The sequence below is a fragment of the Cariama cristata genome, unplaced genomic scaffold (assembly GCF_000690535.1).
Source record: "Cariama cristata isolate BGI_N322 unplaced genomic scaffold, ASM69053v1 scaffold3905, whole genome shotgun sequence".
Taxonomy (NCBI): Eukaryota; Metazoa; Chordata; class Aves; order Cariamiformes; family Cariamidae; genus Cariama; species Cariama cristata.
The window spans coordinates 25427-39631 of NW_009615617.1; the positions used below are offsets into that span (position 1 = coordinate 25427).

At 38.4% G+C, this 14205-nt stretch overlaps 1 pseudogene; it reads right to left on the reverse strand.

Moving 5' to 3' along the window:
- Positions 1-13281: 13281 nt before the first annotated feature.
- On the reverse strand, positions 13282-13441 carry LOC104161429 (annotated as a pseudogene).
- Between the last annotated feature and the right edge of the window lie 764 nt (positions 13442-14205).

Consider the following 14205-nt stretch of genomic DNA (forward strand, 5'->3'; position numbering starts at 1 on the left):
AGTCTTGCATTCAGTATAACCCCCAAGCCTCTATCAATTGTGAATTTTTTTGAACATACTTTTCATGCAATGCAGTTTGGTGAGTCCTTGGAACAGCACTTAGATGCTTCACCAGAATTCAATTTAACCATACAGTTAGTGAATAAAACACGGTAATCAACATGAATGTTATTGTTTTTCATAAATATGTTGAAAACTGGTGCAGCATATGTTGGTCTCCAGCACAAGTCTTTCCCCAACAAGCAATAGCACACAGTTGCCTGGTATTAACATTATAGATATATTAAACTCTTTATCCCCAAAAAACATAACATTAGATAAACACATACCCTTAATTAAGTATATTTTACTGATGGAGGAAATTATTATTATTCTAGATAGATTGTATCTGTAGTATATTTCTCTCGCGCTTACATGGTAGCAGTTTTCTAAATGGAGTCTGTGTTCCCTCAGTTTCCAGCTCATACATATACAATTTTGTCTGCTAAATTGAAAGCAAAACAGAACAAAACAACCCCCAAAAAACTACAAAATAAAGCATAAAATCATTATCACATTTCTGTGCTTTTTGTTAGTTCCAAACTGCAGGCAATTTCTCCATTTTTGGTTTTTTCCCTCAGACAAGATAAGTCCCTTTAGTTGTTTGATCCTGTCATTCTCAGGCATATTTCTCAAACTTTCAATTACATTTCTGCCTTTTTTCTGATCTCTTTCTAGTTTTTTAAACCTGTTTCTTAGAGCAGAGGCACTCTAACAAGACACAATATCCCCAGAGTGGTCAACATGACAAATACAAAGGTAATGCAAGCTTCCCACTCACTTCCCTTGGTTTTCATTATATTCTTTTTTAATAGGCATGATTTAGACTGGGATCATGATTATCTACATACCTACAGTGCCAACCCTCCATTTTCATGGTCACTGCATCCCAGAAAGCACTCACATATTCTGAATGCATTGCATGCATTTTTATTACAGGATGTATAAATTTTTATTGTTGATATTAGAGATCATATTAACCAGTTCTTTTCATTACTCTTCATTCTCTTCTCAGTCATGATTTACCATGTGAAGGTATTTAGGAACTGGGAGTTTTCAAGACTGTTGATAAAAATATTGGATGGCAATGTAGATGTAGTCTGAACCAGAAAAAAATTCTCTAGAAAAACATCCACTTGATATTTACCCATTCGTGAGTGTATCTGGAGACTTAACAGTTAGCAAGGTTTTAATCTTCATAATATGCAATATGTTAATTTCATAATGTACCCTTTTCATAGAATGTTGTGTGATAAGAGTCAAATACCTTACAATGTTTAAATATATTTCGTCATTTACCTTTATCAACAGGAATGTGTAATCTCATTGAAAGATAATTTGACAAGAGTTGTTTTTATAAACCCATGTTGACTGACTAATTAAGTTACCCTACTTTAGATTTTGAGTAGTAAAGCCCTATATCAGCCATTCTATTAGTTTACCCTGTGTCAATGTCAAACTGCCAGGCATATAATTACCAGATTGTCCCACTTATGCTTTTAAAATATTGGCACAACAGTCACTTTTTTCCAGTTCTCTGGAATACTCCAATATGCCAAGACTCATGCAAACAAAATACTAGTACTAATACTAATACTGATAATTGTTGTTGTTGTTGTTGTTATTATTATTTTAAAAGCAAAACAAAACCACCATTATCTAGACATTTCTCCACTTTTCTCTTTTAATTTTCTGGAACTTTATCCTGACCTAGATACTAAACTAACCCTCCCAAACTGCCCTCTGTCTGTAGGTAATCTTGGCCTGGAAAGTGTAGCTTATACTATTTTTACACTGATTTAAACAGTTAATAAGGTTTTTTTAAAATGAAATATATAATTAATTCTGCCAATTCACACCCCAACACAAGAGGTCTAAGACATGTAGTTTGTTTGGATGTAAAATCATCACAGTTTTTCTATGATCAGAAAAAAATAAACCCAGGTATTTCTAACAATACTTTTAACATACCAGATGGATCTAAGCTGTAGGTCAGATACAATCCCCAGTGTACCCCACTACTCTCATCATTTTTTCACCTGGATTGTCTGAAGCCATTGAAACACACCCTTCTCTTCCTGTCTGTGGAAAAACGTGTTTCCTTCCACAGAAAACCCTGCTTGGCTTGCAGGGAAGTGATGCACACCCAGTTCTCACCAAACAACTTGAAACTGGCACATGAATAACGTGTATTCTCCCCTTGGAACTAGGAAAGCCTCGTTGGTTTCCTTGTTTAATGAGCTAAAAAACAACTGAATGAATAGACTGTAGATCATATGTGTGAGAAGAATTGGGTACCAAGCACAAGACTTCAGCAGACTTTAAGTGTGGCATTCCTCCAACTTACTGTAGAAATCCACTGTGTCGGCAGTCCCACCTGAGCTAGTTGCCAATGCTTGGGAGAAGCTAATCTCACTCTGGCTGGCCGTGTCATACCAATTAGATGAACTGCACCCTGCAATGCTTCGTTTCTCTCCTTGGGTGAAAAGGAACTCCTCTGCTGTGCACATGCACCTTGCAGATGACTAAAATTAGTTTGGGTGATTCCGGCTTGGGTGCCCAGTTTCTACACTGTCAGACACTTCTTGGGTGAGTACTGGTCAATATATGATACTTATCATATCAAACACAGATGCTGGCATTGTTATCACAAATCTTGTATTTAGAAAACAATAGATCTATTTAGACTTTGCAAGGAGTATAAGAAAGTGCCTGTCCCTAATAACTTACCCAACTGGACCACGTGAGGATGTCTCTTTCTGTGGTTTGAGCAACTTTTTCTGAGGGGAAGAAGGTGCAGTGCAAATGGTCTCAGAAACGCCTGTGTTTAAATTTTCTGTGGGTTTTAGTTTTATCTCCATTCCTCCTACTGAGGTTTTACATCACTCCCTGATGGCTGTTCATCTGTGGTACAGAACAAGCTGCAAACTTTGGATTTTAGGTTCATACTTAACCATAGGACAGTCAAAAATTGAGCACAGTTATGTACTAGCAGGTAGTAAGTTTAGATTTCCCCCATATTTTTCAAAGGAGAAGAGAATTAGTCTGATATATCCAATGACTTCTCAGAATAAGATTTTTCTTTACCATTTAGTGCTTTGTTGTTTCATTCAAAAGCTTTTTAAAAACCTCATGAACTTCAGATGGTTTTATTTCCTTAAATGATATTGTAAAAATTATGGTTTGCAAATACTTGCAGCCTTCATGTTTCTTAAATGGCATCAGTCTTTCTTTAAAAAGAAACAGGACTGCAAATAATCTCATGTGTAAAATTAAAAATTATCAAACTTTTCAAGTGAGCCTCATTTATTCAATAAATATTTGTACAATTCCTATTCACAAGCTTGCTTTTTTATTTTTTAAGTTATCCTAAAATCGTATTTGATTCCTGGTATGCTTATTTATGTGACAGTCACAATTCTAGCCTCACTTGCCTGCACAGAACTTTTCTTTATATTCACTTCAGACCTTTCTGTGAAAAAAGCTAATGACTTGTACGTCTTTGTTCACTGAAAGAAATTTTGTTAGTCAACTCTGCAGAGAAAGGAAGTGTTTTCTAGTAATTGAGGACCTGATCCAAATCTAGCTAAAATTAAGAGTAGAGCTAGTTCAGGAATTTTTTGACGGAACGTTTTCATGAGGAAATTCAAATTTGTTAACGCTTTTCAAAGGAGCATGCTGGTTTTGATAAAATCTTCATCAGGAAAACATTCTTATATGCAGTGCACAATTTTTGGTCAAAACCAGAAACAGACATGCTTGAATCCGGGTTACCAAGATGCCAGAGGCTAGAGTAAACACTCGTTTTCGCAAGAGTCAGATTCAAGATTTTCCTTTGCAGCAGACAGGACAGCCATTTGAGCTTGAATTTCTCTTATCCTTCAGGAAGGCATACAAGTCATCAGCTATTTACTGTTCCTTACTTTCCTTCCAGCGTGAAGAGGATTATGTCCAACATCTTTTAATTTCTTGTAAGAAAGAACCACACTTTGTCCTTGCTCCAGAAGAGAGGGTCCTTCCTTGTTATCTGGCTCACATTCTAGTTTCAATACTTGTGCGCAGATCCATGATCTGCAAGAGCCAGGTCTAGATTCTGTCTAGATCCAGAGCTGCTGCTAGGACTTTGTGCATTTCTATTTGAAAATAATTATAATTTCCTCATTTTCCGTGTATAAAACCACATCAAAAGGAAAGATCTTCCTGGAAAAGATTCCCTCTGGTGCATTGTCTTCTGATCTGCCTATTCATCAATAACTCATCGTCATTTTTACAGAGAGGTTTGAAGGAGAAGATTTTAGAAAAACACCAGACATAAGTTCACTGAAATTCAGCAAGGCAAGTTAACAGTTCATAGGAAGGAAATACAAGAGAAGCATCAAGTGTGGGAGGCAAAATGCACAGAAAAGGAATGTACAGATCAGACTGCATGGGTGAAAGGATTAACAGGAGCACTTTTATAGTATAGGAAAGAGGTCTGCATACATTAAAATCTGGCAGAATAGGCAGGGATTTTTTAATGACATAAAAGTAGATTATTTTCTGTGAATTTCATGATAAAAGTTTCAATTTCTAAAGAAATTAAATCACCAAACAAGTCAATTTCTGGTAAAGATTTCATGGTACCCTTCTTCTCCACTTCCTTAACCCCTCCTACAAGATAAGAGTCTCCACCCTGTAAACTTGTAGGCTTAGAAGACGTATTTAAACATGCCCTCTACCACCTCAGAAGTCTGCCTATCAAAGGCTCCCTTTTGCAGTTGACATCTGCTAGAAGCTTCAGGTGTACCCTAAGACTGGTTTTATGGAAGTGCAGATGAGAAGGATTTACTCACAAAAGCCAAACACAAACCTTAGTATAATTTAGTGCTTATTTGGAACACTAGGGTTTTGTTAGGAAGTTAAGCCTTATCTCTTTAAAATATGGTTGTTGTCTTTCCTTTTCTTACAGGTAACTCTTCTGAAGTTCCTTCAAAGCAGCACAGAGACAGGAATGAATATTTCTTTATTGTATTTGCTTCAAAGGGTCTCATTAAACTTAAGAAGTTACAATGTTGAGTCTAAAACATAATGGCAAGATGTCTTGTAATTCTGCCTTACAATTAAGTTCTCACTCAACAGATTCTCCCAACCCCCAAAGGCTATGCTTAGGAAAATCTTAACAATCAAGACAGTGAAGCAGGTCTCTGTGCAGCATTAAAGTGAAGGAGCTTAACATAAAGCCAAGATAGAACAAAGTAGATGAGAGACTGACAGAGGAATGAAGGGCTGAACAACTGTTTTAGTGAACCCTTAGGGTTTTCTTACTATGTTTTGAATCTCTACTGACCAACATTTTTCTGGCTCCTGTATTTTCTGCTCTCTGTCAGGTGGGAGACAGTTTCAGATGAACCAAGCCCACATGCAGTGTTTAGGCCAGGTTTAGATTCAGCGTATTTAAGCCAATTTGCATCAGACCAGTACAATGGCCCCATTGACTTTTCAGGCAATGAATCCAAAACTTAGACAAAGTGTTGTCTTAAACTTGCCAATTCTTTCTATACAGAAGTCAAAATACGGTTTTCCTATTAATTTACTCAGCTTGAATTCCCCTACGGTGAAGGGCTGGATGTTTTTATTATTACAACATCTTTTCCTTTGGCCTCCAGACATGCAGCTTGCTGTGCTCAGACTCATTCAGAGCACTGCACATCATTCCTGTGCTTCTTACCATGTAACATTTCCCTTTCGCCCTGTTACTGGGCCTCCATTCTCTACCGAGTCTAACGAAAGCTGCTTGTCCTCAATTTTAAGGTCTTTTCAAGTTTCCAGATTTCTTTCCCTTTCATTACTTAAATGTTAACTCTGTGCCCATCCAGTGTTTGTTTTTTTTTTTCACTACTTGCTCACTTTCAGACAAGGACCTTCATGTTTCTTCTTGTTTTCCATGAACCTCACCTGATTTCCAAGCTTATTTTTAAACACAATGCTCTACAACATTAGAAAAACTTTCGTTACAGTAGGTTGTCTAAGAATCAAATGTCTAAATCCTTCACCTGCCACATGACTGAAAGTACAGCTATTGTGACACCATGATGCAGTCATTTTTTACTTCATAACAGGTTCAATCCTGTAGTACATTAACGGCTTGTGAAGGTCACAAAAGGAGTAAGATGGTAGATGGGCATGCTAGGTGATTAAAATGCTGCTTTTTTTTCAGATAACTGGCTTTATGTTCCTCACTCAATAGGAGAAGCTAGCATTTTGATCCAATACTATAGAATATTTTGTTGTGATATTATGTTAAAGAGCAGTTGAGAATAGACTTCCAGAATAATTCCTATGTCCTGCAGCACTTACTTTATCCACATGTCAGGGTGGACTGGGAAAAAGGAAAATGGAGCAGGCTGGTGGCTGAATAGATGGTTTAGATGGCCCAGACAGATCCTGCAAGCCTTAGAGTCAGGGACTGTCCCTTTATTTTTTGCCTGTAGAGCACTTAATACAGTGGAGTTGTAGTTTGTGATGACAATGAAATACTGTAAAAATTAAAATCCTCATACCACAAAACCTTTGTATGTCACAAATACTTTCTTTCCTAACATACTGCCTTTCAAAAAGCTTGTGCCAGAGCTCTCCAGAAGCACCAGAAATACTAACTTGTACCTTTGCAGGTGTAATTGCTTACTAAAGATGCACAAAGATCTATACAAAGTTACTGGGTCATATAAGACCAGCTACCCTAGTTTTTCCTGAAAAAATTCCATTTTAAGAACTACATGCTTTCATGTTATCCAATTTTATCTACTTAAAATTCAGATGTTCTGTGTGTGCTGTTCATTTACACTTGTACCATAGACAATGGAGAGGGGTACTCATCTCTAAGCAACAATTTTTCACATTTCAACGTTGGTGGGATAAGTATCTCTGGACATACCAATACCTCTCTACCAGCTTTTAAGCAATTACCTTGAACAAGAGGATCAGATGAAGTCTGGTGAAACAGTGTCCTTGCATAGTGTGACCAATACAACTCATCCTCTTCATATAGTGTGGTAGCAAGTATGAAGGATTAGGCTCATGTGTGAGGCTGTGTGATTGTATACAAGACTCATATAGTGAAATCCTGGCTCCCCTGAAGTTGATATGAAATCATAGAATCATACAATTATTTGGTTGGAAGGGATCTTAAAAACCATCTAGTTCCAATCCATAGGCAGGGACACCTTCCACCAGATCAGGTTGCTCAAAGCCCCATCCAACCTGGCCTTGAACACTTCTAGGGATAGGGCACCCACAGCTTCTCTGGGCAACCTGTTCCAGTGCCTCACCACCCTCACAGTGAAGAGTTTCTTCCTTATGTCTAAACTAAATCTTCCCTCTTCCAGTTTAAAGCCATTGCTCCTTGTCTTATAACTACTTGCCTTTGTAAAAAGTCCCTCCCCATCTTTCTTGTAGACTGTGTTTAGGTACTGGAAGGCTGCCCTAAGGTCTCCCTGGAGCCTTCTCTTCTCCAGGCTGAACAACCCCAACTCTCTCAGCCTGTCCTCATAGAAGAGGTGCTCCAGCCCTCTGATCATCTTCGTGGCCTCCTCTGGACTTGCTCCAACAGATCCCTGTCCTTCTTGTGTTGAGATCCCCAGAGTTGAAGGCAATACTGCAGGGACGTCTCAGGAGAGTGGAGCAGAGGGAGAGAATGCCCTCCCTCGACCTGTTGGTCACGCTGTTTGTGATGCAGCCCAGGGTACGGTTGGCTTTCTGGGTTAATATGAAACTAACCAATTGCTTCAGTGAGACCAGAACTGAAATCAACACAAGAATTTTAGTTATGATATATTACCATACAGCTCTTCAAACAATTCCTCAAATAGAGCACAATTTAAAAAAGATAGCTTTGTAGAAAGTGGTTCACTATAATAGGAGGGTGTCAGGAACCAGAGTTAAAGGTAGTTGGAGATGTTCCAAATTTTGTTACCTGAGCAAGTCTGAACTTCCCCATTTTTATAATAAAGATGTCAGTTGTTAACCCACATTTTAATTTACAATGTGATCAGAAATATGTAAAAAAAAATCACCACCAACAACAAAGTACATGTGGGCTTAAGACTTTCACATACTTGTCCAATTGTAAAGTACAGTATATAAATGTCTGCAAGGAGCACAGAAAAGTTGAAATAGTAGATCTGGCTAGACTGCTTAAACTAAAGAATCATGCCAAATCCAACAGCAAAACATAAACCTTAGATTATCCCACCAAGGAAGAACCATTATGGTAAGAGTAACTGTAGGTCCTTGGAATATCAAGTTGATGTGTAAAGAACACACGAAGATGAAATAATGCAATTTCCACTGACTCGTAATTAAAAACACTGATGCAGTCACCCTATCCAGACTTTGGGTAACATGAGAGGAGTTGTCTGGCTAAACCATGACATTTTAGTGCACTAATTCATTATCAGACATACAGATTTTGCCGCAGTGATGCATTTCAGCTAGTGTTGGATTAGTAGTGCTTCCTACACAGGTCATATACCTGCCATAGGTAACAGGGGTCTTTCCAAAAGATAATGTGTCAAAACAAATCTACCATTTAAATTATCTGAAAGGGAAATGTACAGTCAGTAACACTTGGCCTTTCATATGCTAAACCCTTGATATAATCCCAAACACAATAAAACTGTCAGAATATTTCTTCTACCCACTTCTAATAACACATATATTAATTAAAACAAGCAATGTGTAATAGGATGCAGAACTTGCTCAAGTGTGCTCATGTATTGAATTTCAGAGATGAAAATTCCTCCAGATTTCTGTTTTGCAGTCAAACATTGGGTTTCTAAATCTTAGATTATAATGAGGGCATGTAGACTGCTGGCTTCTAACTGCAGTTCAGAAAGGACTAACTGTACACCAAAGTCTGGTTCAGGTTTTCACTCCACTTTAATTTTTTTCCAAAACTCAGAGCATCAGTCATCCATTTCTCTCTGGCTGGAGCTGAATAGGCTGCTGCATCTTCTTTGCTCTCCAGAAGTACCTCCTCTATGAACCATTTGATTAATAGTCACAAACTCTCAGTTCTAGTAGAAAAGATAATTTGCATCATATAGCCACCCCTCCCCAGACAAGTTCTTTTGATCTTTGTAGGAATTAGGGAGGACTTTATAAATAAAACATTGGTTTCAGAGGATATATATAATACATTTTCCATCATCTAAAGAGAAGGGAGAGAAAGTCTTTGGCTTAAAATCTGAAATCTTCGCATCTCCTCTCTTTCCTCTCTCCTGTGAAAGAAGCTATTGCCTAGCTCATCCACACTGTCATTAGTAATATTATTTCTACTACAGATATAGATTTTTTTTTCCATTTGATTACACAAGCCAGGAGGACTGTAGGTTCAAGTGTTAGTTTCCTGAAAATACTTTATCCAATACTTACCGGCTTAGAGAGCAAAACTGTGAAATGCAAGAAGTAGGCTGTTTCCTTTTCTTCTGTTTTATATATCCATCAGTGAAAGTGACAGACCTAAATTTAAATTCACAGTTCCTCTTTATAATATAGACTGATTCACAGGGTTTAATATTTTTCATTATTGTTTCATGATACATTCAAGCTATTTGTTATCTGAATTTCACTGAACAAAACAAGTATCTAATGATAGAAGAATTTTCTTTTTTCATCTATAAGCCAATATAGAATATCATTAAGGCTGGAACTGTTAAATCAACTGGTATTTAGTTCCATAATTAAACTGACTCTATTTGTTCTGTTGGTTAAATGCATATTTTTTGAGAATATGAAGCATAATGTTTCATCATACAATGAACTCAATGGTCAAGCAGATAATTGTCTTAAATTTAGTGAAATTTATTCATTAGCAGAGGTGTGTCAAGGAACTGGATTCTATTAAATCCTGAAAAAAACCCTCATAGGAGTTAGTGACTTCAACATAGCAAAGAAGCATTTCGGATTTTTTTTTCTTTTTTTTTTCCCCCAAAGTAAATGTATTTGGTGACTTTGACAGTCTAAACTCATACAGGCTGTTCTCACAAAAGGAAAAGAAAGACCTAAACTCAAATCTCCTCACCCATAAAATTCTAAACTAGTTAATCTTTTTTGTATTTATACTTGCAAATATATTTTAAGCCAAAAAAAAATTATTCTAGCTGAGATTAATGCTACTGTGGAAGCATTTCCTCCACATCTTAACATGTCTTCTTACCCTTGCCACCCAGGGTAGAGGAAAACTCTACGTCTTTTATTTTTTTCCCCAATTCTTCAAAAATCATCACTAAGCATCACCTCTGTAACTGAGGTTTAGGATGCTTGCTATTTTTGATGTTTCTTTTTTTCAAGCTTGAGCTCTTTTGTCTTTCCTGAGTTTGAACTTGTATGAAAAAGGCAACACTGTAGGTACGTAAAGTGAGAAAATCATATTATGCTCTCTAATCTGTATGCTTGCACTACTATACCATGGCATTCTCTCTTTTCTCTTCCTCTTTGGTGTTACTGTAAGGTTAGATCCAAAAAGAACTTAGATTTGTTCTCAGAATGGAATCCAGATTGCTGTGCTAGATGCCAAGGGTTTTTTTTTGCAACAGCAAGAAAAAAGAAAAAAGATTATGATAAGCTTCAGAAAAGTAACCGAGTCCGTCCCCTGAGCAAACCTAGTTGATTGGGAGATCTAGGCAACAGGAAACATATTAGAAATACAAGCAGTACGTTGTCTGAAATTTTACCTCTCTCTGGAGCTTAAGTGCATTACTCCCAATTTTTGTGGTTGCATATTTAGTAGTAAGCAAAATAAGCCACAAACCATTTGATGATCCTAGGATTAACTGACATATGAAATTTCAGCTAAACCCTCTTCCCCACCAAACAGGGTAGCCACAACAATATGGTCTATGTGCCTGTGCTAGCTCCTGAATCGTATCTGGGTATTGTTTACAAGAGTGTTGCTTGGCCTGGGCCAACAGTTCAACTGCTCCTGCCGGTGATTTGGCTGTGTAAGTTATTGTATGACAGCTCTTGGGCGCTTGCCTTGGCTTTGTCACGTTCACTAGTGTAGATGTAAGTTGTAAGGCTATCTGCATCACCACAAAGTAAGGGAGGCATAAACCCTGTGTTTTCTCTCAAATAATTTCTCTAATTGTGCTACTTTTTAAGGGGAGGGAGACCTCAGCTTGTCTCATATCCACTCGTTTGGAACTTCAGTTCTCTGAAATATGATTATTAAATTTTGTGCTGTCTAGTTCCTGTGTCATACATACATGATAAACCATGTCAGCTGATGTTCTCTACTTTTCTATGATGAGACCTTTGCAAATACCAGCTTGTATCAGCCTCATTTTTCCTAACATGTACTGCAGTGTTCTCATCTTCAGAGCCTGAAGTAGTTGATCATCTCTCTTCCCTTCTGTCCCAGCTTTCTCTGGGATAAATGCAAACTAGTATCTTGTATCCTTAACTCTTTGGTTGATTTAGGAAATTGCTATCACAGAGTTATTTGCTCCTTGTTGTCCTACTGACTGTGTTATTGCTTTGACACTGAAATCTAAAGAGGAGGATTAAACAAACATTAATTACTGTTGTTATTACCATCCCCAAAGCAACAATAGACAATATTTAGCATTTATGTGTAATATTTGATTTAAGTAGGGAAAAGGTGAGCAATATCAGGATGGTAACTGTGAACAGAATAATCCCACATGAGGCTGGAAAAGGCCACAGTTCACCTGCCCTGCTACCTTTTATTCTCTGTCAATAATCCTGAACTCAGAGATTGGGATATTATGTTATGAGCATGTAAATTACAGTTACGAAGTTCTTTCAGTGTATGAAATCTTGAGAATATACAAACATTATTTAATTCCACATAACTTTTAGAAACATGAATGTCAAGAAGCTTACTTGAGCAGAGATTCACAATAGCAATTTAACTGCAATGCAGAGCTCTTAGCAAACTGACTCTCCTATCAGCATTCACAATTGTGACAAGCTAGGCTCCCTGTACAGCTTATGGAAAAAATTTCACCAGTGACAGATTAACATCAAATATCTGAGTAGGCAGATAAAATAATCAAAAGGAGGTATGGTACAAAAATTGTATAAAATCATTAGTAGTATGGACAGGGCAATGATGACTTGGTTGTTCACTGTCTTCCAGTACAAGAATGAGGGCACATCAAATGAAGATAGAGATATAAAAGGAGGTGATTCTCTGACAGTGGGTAGCGGTTCTGTGAAATTTCTTGCCAAAGGGTGTTGTGTACACAAGAAGTCTATGTGGATTCAATCAAGGATCAGGCAAATATGTAGAAGAGACATCGGTTGGGGGTTATCAGACAGACAAACTGTACCAGGCTTAGGAAATTCCTTATAAAAAGTTGGAAGATGGAAAATTATGATGGGGATGTACCCTATATTTTTGTCTTCCTGCTTCCTCTTCCCTAGGTATCTGCTTACAAACACCATTCCTCCGGTTTGCCTGTTTAGAAGTGCATCGGCCCACTGGTGACAAAACCTGAGAGACCTTCTTGCACATTCTTCTTTGTTCAGAGGGGTTCAGAGAAATTAAGGGGAGGAAGGACCCCTCTCTGCAGGTGCTGGGCATGCCACCCTACAGCAGGGTGGCCTTGGGTGTACCCAGAGTCCTTGATCCCAGCTGCATGTGACTGCACAGAGGGTTAGTTAGGGTGTTGGTGACCAGGGAACTGTTGCTGGAACTGGTGGGGATTTGAGCAATTTGAGGACTGCTGCAATCAGGGGAGATTGTATCTTCCTGTCTGTAGGTGCAGGGGGTCCCAAAGCCATTCTGATTATGTCATAAAGATGATTTTCTGGTTATTTTAATGGGGCAGGGTACAGGGGAAAATTTGTGCAGAGTAAGATCTAGGGAAAATGGTCTGCCATCAGCACACCCCATTCACAGAGTATCAGTGGGTGGGATGCGTCCTCCTCTGACTGGACACTATAATTAATTTACATGTCATTTTCGTAAATTATTCCCATTAGGATGAGACCTGCTGCGAAAACAATCCAGAAAGATGTTCTAGGCTTAATCAGCAGGCAGACAAAATATGTTCAACTTGTGTACACAGTTTACTACTGTTTATAGCAGAGAAAGTGATGTTATAACCTCCAGCAAAGTCTGTACTGAGCATTTCACGAACACATCAGAGAGGGACCTCAGAGGAGGGATGGTTCCAGCACACTCAGCCCAGCCAGTAATTGTCTACATTAAGAGAAGAACAATAGCTTAGTCATTACTCTTAAACTTGTCACTGATGTAGGAAATATCGGCAAGGATCAGCTTCCAATATGTGGCCTGTGTCAAGCCTGGATCAGCACTTCTAGACCATGAAAGAAAGGAGGGGATAGAGTTCTGCAAAGGTTCGACATAGCATACCCCTAAACCCTTGCTTAGCATCCTGCTTCTGGCCCCTCAGACTCCCAAAGTACACTGTTGGAAACTCAAAAGTGGAGATGGACCTCCTTTTTGGACCAGTGCAGCTGTTCTCATGCTTTTGATAGAGCTTGACATAGATACTGAAATTCAGACTCCCCTTTCCCAATTTTTTCTCCAAGGCTAGAGACATATTTGCCCTTTCCCCCCTCCTCTCTGACTTTAGACTGAATGGCTCAGATGAGGTAGGCAAAGAAATGACAACTTAGTGCATCCAGAGTAGTATTTGCATGCAGGAATCGAGTTGCTCTGTGATGTCAGGGATAAAACAATTTCAGGCAGAAGTTTCAATGCCTGGAAACATTACTCTATTAAAATTAGTTGCTGAAGGTCTTCTGGCATCCTCAGAAGAAGGTGGTAACTGCATAAGAGTTTTAAGAAAATGCTGATTTTGGCCCAGTGGTTTCCATCGCAGCAGATGAGAGTGTTCAGAGCTGTGCTTGACCTTCAGAATGACCTATTCCTCTATACCACAGGAAATCCCTTGACAAGCTCCTCCAGCAAGGGGCTGGGAATGACAACGGCAGCCAAAAGGGAGGAGAGCTATAGAAAGGTGAGGCAGGGAGCACACTGCAACAGCTCTGAAGGGTCACTGAACATGAAGTGTGCTTTATGTCACTGTGTCAAAATTATCTCCCCATGGGATGGCTGTCTCCTAGCATGCAGACATTATTGCTACGAAGGGGACAGCCTACTCTAAATCGTCAAGCGGGGGAGGTTAAAATAGA